Source organism: Cornus florida, unplaced genomic scaffold (genome assembly GCF_030987335.1).
Source record: "Cornus florida cultivar Cherokee Brave unplaced genomic scaffold, ASM3098733v1 CherokeeBrave_3.0.0_Hap2_Chr03, whole genome shotgun sequence".
NCBI lineage: Eukaryota > Viridiplantae > Streptophyta > Magnoliopsida > Cornales > Cornaceae > Cornus > Cornus florida.
The window spans coordinates 91,791,923-91,799,095 of record NW_026775573.1 but is presented as its reverse complement, the minus strand read 5'-3'; the positions used below and the strand labels follow the sequence as shown (position 1 = coordinate 91,799,095).

Below are 7,173 nucleotides of genomic sequence, written 5' to 3'. Positions count from 1 at the left end.
ATCGTCTTGGTGCCAGAAATCCCGTGCAAAGTTCACTTTTCTACTATGCTTGTAGCAGCTTTTTAAACCTCTTGCTCCTTTCTAATATAGGGGCATTCTGGGTATTCCATAGTGTAATTTTTTTGTTTTCATCGGGTAGAAAACATGATTTTAGGGGAGGTTTCATCTTTGTGTTTTTGCAAAACAAATCGTTTTGTTGCCGAAACAACTCGCAGATCTGGGAACCTGGTGCGTTTTAGGTTTTTTTGGAAAATGTTCTGATCTTAGGGGAATTTCGGGTATTTCACTTGGAGAATAAAATCTTCTCTTGACATGGTCATGTAGAAAACATAATTTTTTTTTGGGGGGGGGGGGGGGGGGGAGGGGGTTTGTTCACAACTTTTTGCCAAAAAATGTAGTTTAAGCCCTCAAAACCACATTTGAAGTCCGAAAATCTGTGCCGACCCTGCACATACTTGAAACCCAGAAAGTCGTTTTTTTTTAAACTTTGAGGTTTCATATCTTTTTCGTCCCAACTCCAAATCAAGTGATTTTTGAGTCTAAGTTTATTAGTTTTTGCTTATCTATCCATCGGTATGCACGGTTGCATCCAATTCTATCTGAAAAGACTATTTTACCCCTTGTAAAGTACCCATGTTGCACTGATTTTAAACTCAAAAGTTGGTTTTTTTGAAACTTTGACGTTTCATATCTTCTTCATCCGGACTCCGAATCAAGTGATTCTTAAGTCTAGATTCATTAATTTTTCCTAGTCTATCTATCGGTATGCTCAGTTGCATCCAGTTTTGTCTAACAAGAATATTTTACCCCTTGTCAATTACCCTTGCCGCACTGTTTTGAAACCTAAAAATTGGTTTTTATGAAACTTTGGAATTTCATATCTTCTTCATCCGGACTCTGAATCAAGTGATTCTTGAGTCTAGATTTGTTAATTTTTCTCTGTCTTTCCAGTGGTGTGCTCAGTAGCACCCGATTTTATATTTTTTGAATTGACTATTTTGCCCCTGAGGGCTTGTTTGTCATATTTTTGACCTTTTGCTTCCGCATCAATTCTCATTGAGTTCCACGACCTCATGGAAGGTCACTTTGACTTCTTAGAGTCTTGTTTTCTATTTTCACTTCCGCATATCGGATCCGTTATCGGGTCAATCTTTGGTTCATCACAAGACACGTTGGCCTAAAAACCAGGGTCGTCACAGGGACATGTGAATGTGGTCTTCTCCCGATCTTGAGGATCAATTGCCACTTGGTTATAACTGGAATAACCGTCAAGAAAACAGTAGTAGCTTTGGCCGGCAAGCTTCTCTAGGATTTAATCAATGAATGGGAGTGAAAAATGATCCTTCTTAGTGGTAGAGTTGAGTTTCCAATAATCAATGCACACACGCCACCCGGTGGTGGTGCGTTGTGGCACGAGTTCTCCTATTGAATTTTCAACAACGGTGAGGTCGGATTTATTGGGAACAACTTGAGTAGGGCTTACCCACTTGCTATCCGAGATGGGGTAGATGATTCCCGCATCTAGGAGCTTGATTACTTCTTTCATAACCACCTCCTTCATGTTTGGATTCAATTGGCGCTGCACCTCTCTAGAAGGTTTCGTATCGTCCTCCATATGAATGCGATGTATATAAATAGAGGGGTTGATTCCTTTCAAATTAGTCACTGCCAAGCCAATAGCTTCTTTGTGCTCTTGTAGCACCGTTAAAAGGTTGTTTTCTTGGTCTTTTAAAAGGTCCGATGCAATAACGACCAGAAAAGTTTTATTTGCACCAAGAAACACATACTTGAGGTAGACTAGGAGCGACTTTAACTCAAGTTGTAATGGAGATTTCAATGAAGGTACTAGAGGAGTGCTGGAAAGTTAAGGAAGTGGTTTTTTTGGCACTTTTCAAGAGGGAAAGTCCATGATAGCACCAACTTCGAGCAAAGAATTAACTTCTTGGATAGATTGGTGAATATCATAGTTTTTGAAGTCAAAATGAGACATGCAAGTTTCAAGAGGATCCTTGCTTAGAATGAAGGGGAGAGATTCTTCGACCACTTCATCTAACACATCAATGTGAAAACAATCATCCTCATCTAGAGGATGTTGAGTTACATGGAAGATGTGGAGTTTGACATGCATATTTCCAAAGGCGATATCCATCACCTCGGTTCGGTAATTTATTACAAGCATTAGCCATAGCTAAGAAAGGCCTACCGAGGATCACGGGAATATGTTTCTTTAGATCATGGACCAGTTCTGTGTCAAGAACCACAAAGTCTACCGGGAAGTAGAATTTGTCCACTTTTATAATGACATTTTCAAGAATGCCTCGTGAGTGCTTAACCGATCTATCGGCAAGCTACAAGACCACAGTGGTTAGCTTAAGATCTCCCAACCCAAGTTGGAAGTAAACTAAATAAGGAATCAAGTTCACACTCGCTCCTAAGTCAAGGAGGGCTTTTTATATCTTGTTGTCACCAATGACACACGAGATTGTCGGGGCACCCGGATCCTTATACTTTGGAGGAAAGTTGTGCTTAATTATCGCACTCACTTGTTCAATTAGTCTTACCTTCTTCGGTAAATAACTTTCGAAAGTGCGCTTTTGAGTGCACAAATCCTTAAAAAATTTGGCATAGGGAGGAATTTGCTTGATAGCATCCAAGAGAGGTAGGTTAATCTTTACTTGCTTAAAGACTTCCCACATGTCCTGAATTTTATAGCCTTTGTTCCCAAAATGTGTCGACTCTTGGAGACGCTGAGGAAACGGAGCCTTAGGCTTATAAGAGGTCTCTACAGGGGTAACAAGCTTGGGATTTTTAGTGCTGGACTTTGGATTTTCAGGAGTGAAATTTGGATTAGATGAGCTGGGATTTGGATTTTTAGGAGGAAGAACTTTTTCATCTTTTCCTCCATCAACCTTGTTGTCCAAAATTCGACCGCTCCGAAGGGTGGTGATTGCTTGGACATGTTCATGAGTAGGTCCACTCGTAGGAGGGACTTCGTCAATCACATAAATCCCTCTAGGATTCTCAAATGGTTGAGCAAGAAGTTTTCCCTTATCCCTTTGAAGAAGTTGGTTCATTGAATTAGCTATTTGTCCCACTTGATTCTCAAGTTTAGCTATTGACTGAGTATATGAATGAACCCTTTGGAAAGTGGGCTGCAAGGAAGTCAAGAGTTGCTTGTTGGATTCTAACATTTGTTTCTTAAGAGATTCCATCATTTGTTTATTTGCCATAAAAATCTCATCAGTTGGAAAAACAGGAGGTGGAGTAGAAATATTTGGATTATAGGGTGGACGATAGCTTGAAGAGGCCTGGAATTGCCTATTTGGGAATTGAGAAGAGAGCTGATTTTAATGCCCTTGATTTTGAAATGTTGAATTTTGTGGGGCTGGTTGCCTCCATGAAAAATTCAGATGATTTCTTCATCCCAGATTGTCGGTATTAGAGTAAGGATTATTTCTAGGCTTGAAAAACATAGCATTTGCTTGCTCTTGATTGTTACTAGAAAATTTCTCCAATGTGGGACAATCTTCCGAGAGATGGAATAGGCTAGTGCATAATGCACACACCACACTTGCTGAATTTTGAGACAAAGAAGGAGAGAGATATGGTGCCATTAATTGATAGAATTTGTGAGCTATGGCATCCACTTGAGAAGATTCTTCCCTCATTGTCTTTGGTTGACATAGATTGGTGTTCTTTACATGGGTTGATGGTGGAGCCCTACGAGAATTATGTTGTAATGAGTTTTCACTCAAATTCTTGAGTAAGGTCCAAGCCTCATCTGCATTTTTAAACACGAACATTCCTCCACATGATGAGTCAACCATAAGCCTATGTGGTTCCGTTAAACCATCATAGAAAGCTTGCACTAATTGTCATTTTGGAATTAGGTGGTGCGAACATTTCCTAAGGAGGTGTTAAAGTCTTTCCCAAGTCTCATAGAGTTGTTCCTCATCAATTTGTGAAAAACTAAGAATAGAACGCCTCATTTAATTGGTCTTACTCACCGGATAGTATTTTTTTAAGAATTCTTATTGCAATTGTGCCCATGTAGTGATGGAATTTGCAACAAGGGAGTTCAACTAATATTTTGCCCTATCTTTTAAGGCGAATAGGAAGAGACTCAAATAGAGTACATTTTCAGGGAAGCCCCTCATCTTGATGGTAAAGCAGATTTCAAGGAACTCATCAAAATGACAATGAAAGTGCAAAAAATGATTCAAACTACCCGAAAACTTAAATGATCAACTCAAAACATATCTAGACGACGCAAAAAATAACAAAACAAGAAATGAGGGAGGAATAGGGTTAGAAAGCCCTATGAAGTACTAGTCTTTAACGTCTCTAGTAAGACGTTGGGCTCTTTTAGCTCGGATCAAAGATCTTGGTAGACATCCCCCTCTCAACGCGGTGAATGGAACTTCGAACCCCACCCAACAAATCATTCCCTAAGGACATTGTTGGATTTGGTTCAAGTATTCTTGAAGTTTTTTGGTCAAAAACATTTTTGGGCTTCCATGCCCTTTCAACACTACATTTTAAGACATCTTTTGAAAACTCTTTCAAAGGCAAACCATTTGATTTTTCAACACAATGAGAGAACTCATTCTTTTCAATTTCATTTTCAAAATATTTTTCTACAACACAAATCTCTTCATGCTTGTCCATAGTATTGGGGGTTGGAATAAAAATATTCAACTTCACCTTCATGTAGCCAAATGAAATCTTTATTATCCCCGTCCTACAATTAATGTTGGCATTAGCGGTAGCCAAGAAGGGAGGGCCAAGGATAATGGGTATTTGGCTCTTGGGATTGGGAACCAGTTCCGTGCCAATGACAACGAAATCGACCGGGAAGAAGAATTTGTCAATCTTAATTAAAACATCTTCAATGATACCCTAGGGCTTTTTAATGGATCGGTCGGCTAGTTGCAAAACTATGACGTTGGCTTCAAATCGCCCAAGCCCAATTGGACATACACCAACTAGGGAAGAAGATTTACGCTTGCTCCTAAATCCAAAAGAGCCTGATTGATAAGATGGTCACCTATAGTGCATGAAGTGGTGGGTGAACCGGGGTCTTTGAATTTAGGAAGAGTGTTGTGTTGCAAGATAGAGATCACTTGCTCGGTAAGTACAACCTTCCTAGGTGCTTGGCTTATGTTTTTCCTTTTTATAGTGCATAGATCTTTTAAAAACTTGGCATAAGCTGAAATTTTTTAAATTGCATCCAATAGAGGAAGATTGATTTTAACTTGCCTAAACACATCAATGATTTTATTCATTTTACCTTGTTATTTTTCAAAAGATGTGGATGCTTTTAAAGTATCCAGGAATGGAGCCTTTGGCTCAAAAGATTTTTCAAAAACTTTTTGTGAAGCATTCTCAACAACTTGGTCCTTTCAACTAAATGAAGGAGGAGTGGAATGCAAAACGGGACGGGTGTCAACACGAGGTTGCACCAGTTCACTCTCTTCATTAGACTCACCAACTTGATTGTCAATCACCTTTCCACTTCTCAAAGTGGTCACTGCATTTATATGTTCAAGTGTAGGACCTTCCGAAGGGGAAGTGGTCTCCACAACAAATTGTTGCTTTGGTGGGGGGGGGGGGTTAAGAGGCATTTTTCCTTTCTCTCTCGCATTCAATGAGCTAGCTATTTACCCTACTTAGGTTTCTAGCTTGGCAATTGAGTGTTCACCTCCAAAGTACCTAAAGCCAATAGAACTTTCTCCTCAAAAACGACACTTCTTGAATGACTTTGGGAGTAAGATGATTGATTGGGAAAATGAGAATTTGAGAATTAATTTCCATTAGGAGCTTGGTAGGATGAACGATAGCTTTGAGAATTTTGGCCTTGCATAGGTGTGTAACATACTTCCCTTGAAAACCACCTTGGGGAGGGTTTGAGCCTTCCCCTTGGCTTTTCCAAGAAAAATTGGGGTGATTCCTCCACCCGGGATTATAATGATTTCCATAGGGATTATTCCCTTGATTCACAAAAGTGGCATTGACTTGTTCATGGTGCTCATTATGCATATGTCCATGGGGACAATTGGAAGTAGTATGCAACACACTTGAACATGTCATGCACGATTCATTAGAATGATGATGAGTAGGGGAGGAAGACAATTGATGAGCCAAATTTTGATTGATCAAAAATTGATCATACCTTTGAGTTAAAGACTTCACCTCGACAACTATGTCATTAGAATTGTCCACTTGATATAAGCTTGAATTCTTTCTTCCTCCTAGATTTTTACCATTTTTAGAACACAAGGATCGGTGCATTGAATTTTCACTCATGCTTTCATATAAACGCCACACATCATCTTCATGCTTGTCTAAATATGAACCTCCCATTGAGGCATCAACCATGCCGTTATGGTTGTCCGACAAACTTTCATAAAAATGTTGAACTATTTGCCATTTAGGAATGTCGTGACGAGGAAATTTCCTAAGCAAATCATTCAACCGTTCCCACGCCTCATGTAACATCTCCCCATCCCATTGTGAAAACTCACAAATTGAAGTTCGCATGGCATTGGTTTTAGACATGGGATAATACTTTCTCAAGAACTTTTGTTGTATTTCTACCCAGAATTTATGGAAAGAGGTCTCAAATTGTTAAACCAATATTTTGCCTTATCCTTTAGGGTGAATGGGAAGAGTTTCAACCTTAAAACTTCTTTTGGCATGTTCGTATAATTTACGGTGGAATAAACCTCAAGAAATTCATCCAAATGCTTATATGGTTCTTCATTGGTTAACCCAATATAATTGGGAAGCATTTGAATAGTTTATGGCTTGATTTCATAATGATGTGCTCTAGGAAGACGAATACATGTTGGTGCATTATATTCATTAAGTCACATAGTGATTTTTCAAAGCCATGGGAGGATTCACAATTGGTGACTCTACATAAGCCCCATTATTAGCTTGGACAACGGGTGGTAGAGGTGGTGGTGCATAGTATGGTCTTGGCATTCTAAGTGGAACTTGGCCTTGTGGTTATGGAACAAAAGGTTTAGGTATGCCGGGAACTTGCACATTATCATGTTGTTGCACATCAGGATGAAGAAGGCCTTGTTAGTCTACATGACCAAGGTCTTTAACATGGTCATCCATTAATGTAATGGATTCACTTGAATTACCCCTACCCCTTGGATTGCG

At 39.4% G+C, this 7,173-nt stretch overlaps 1 pseudogene; it reads left to right on the top strand.

Annotated features, from left to right (window-relative positions):
• Positions 1 to 6,436: 6,436 nt before the first annotated feature.
• LOC132302039 (small nucleolar RNA R71) lies at positions 6,437 to 6,535 on the top strand (annotated as a pseudogene).
• Positions 6,536 to 7,173: the final 638 nt, after the last annotated feature.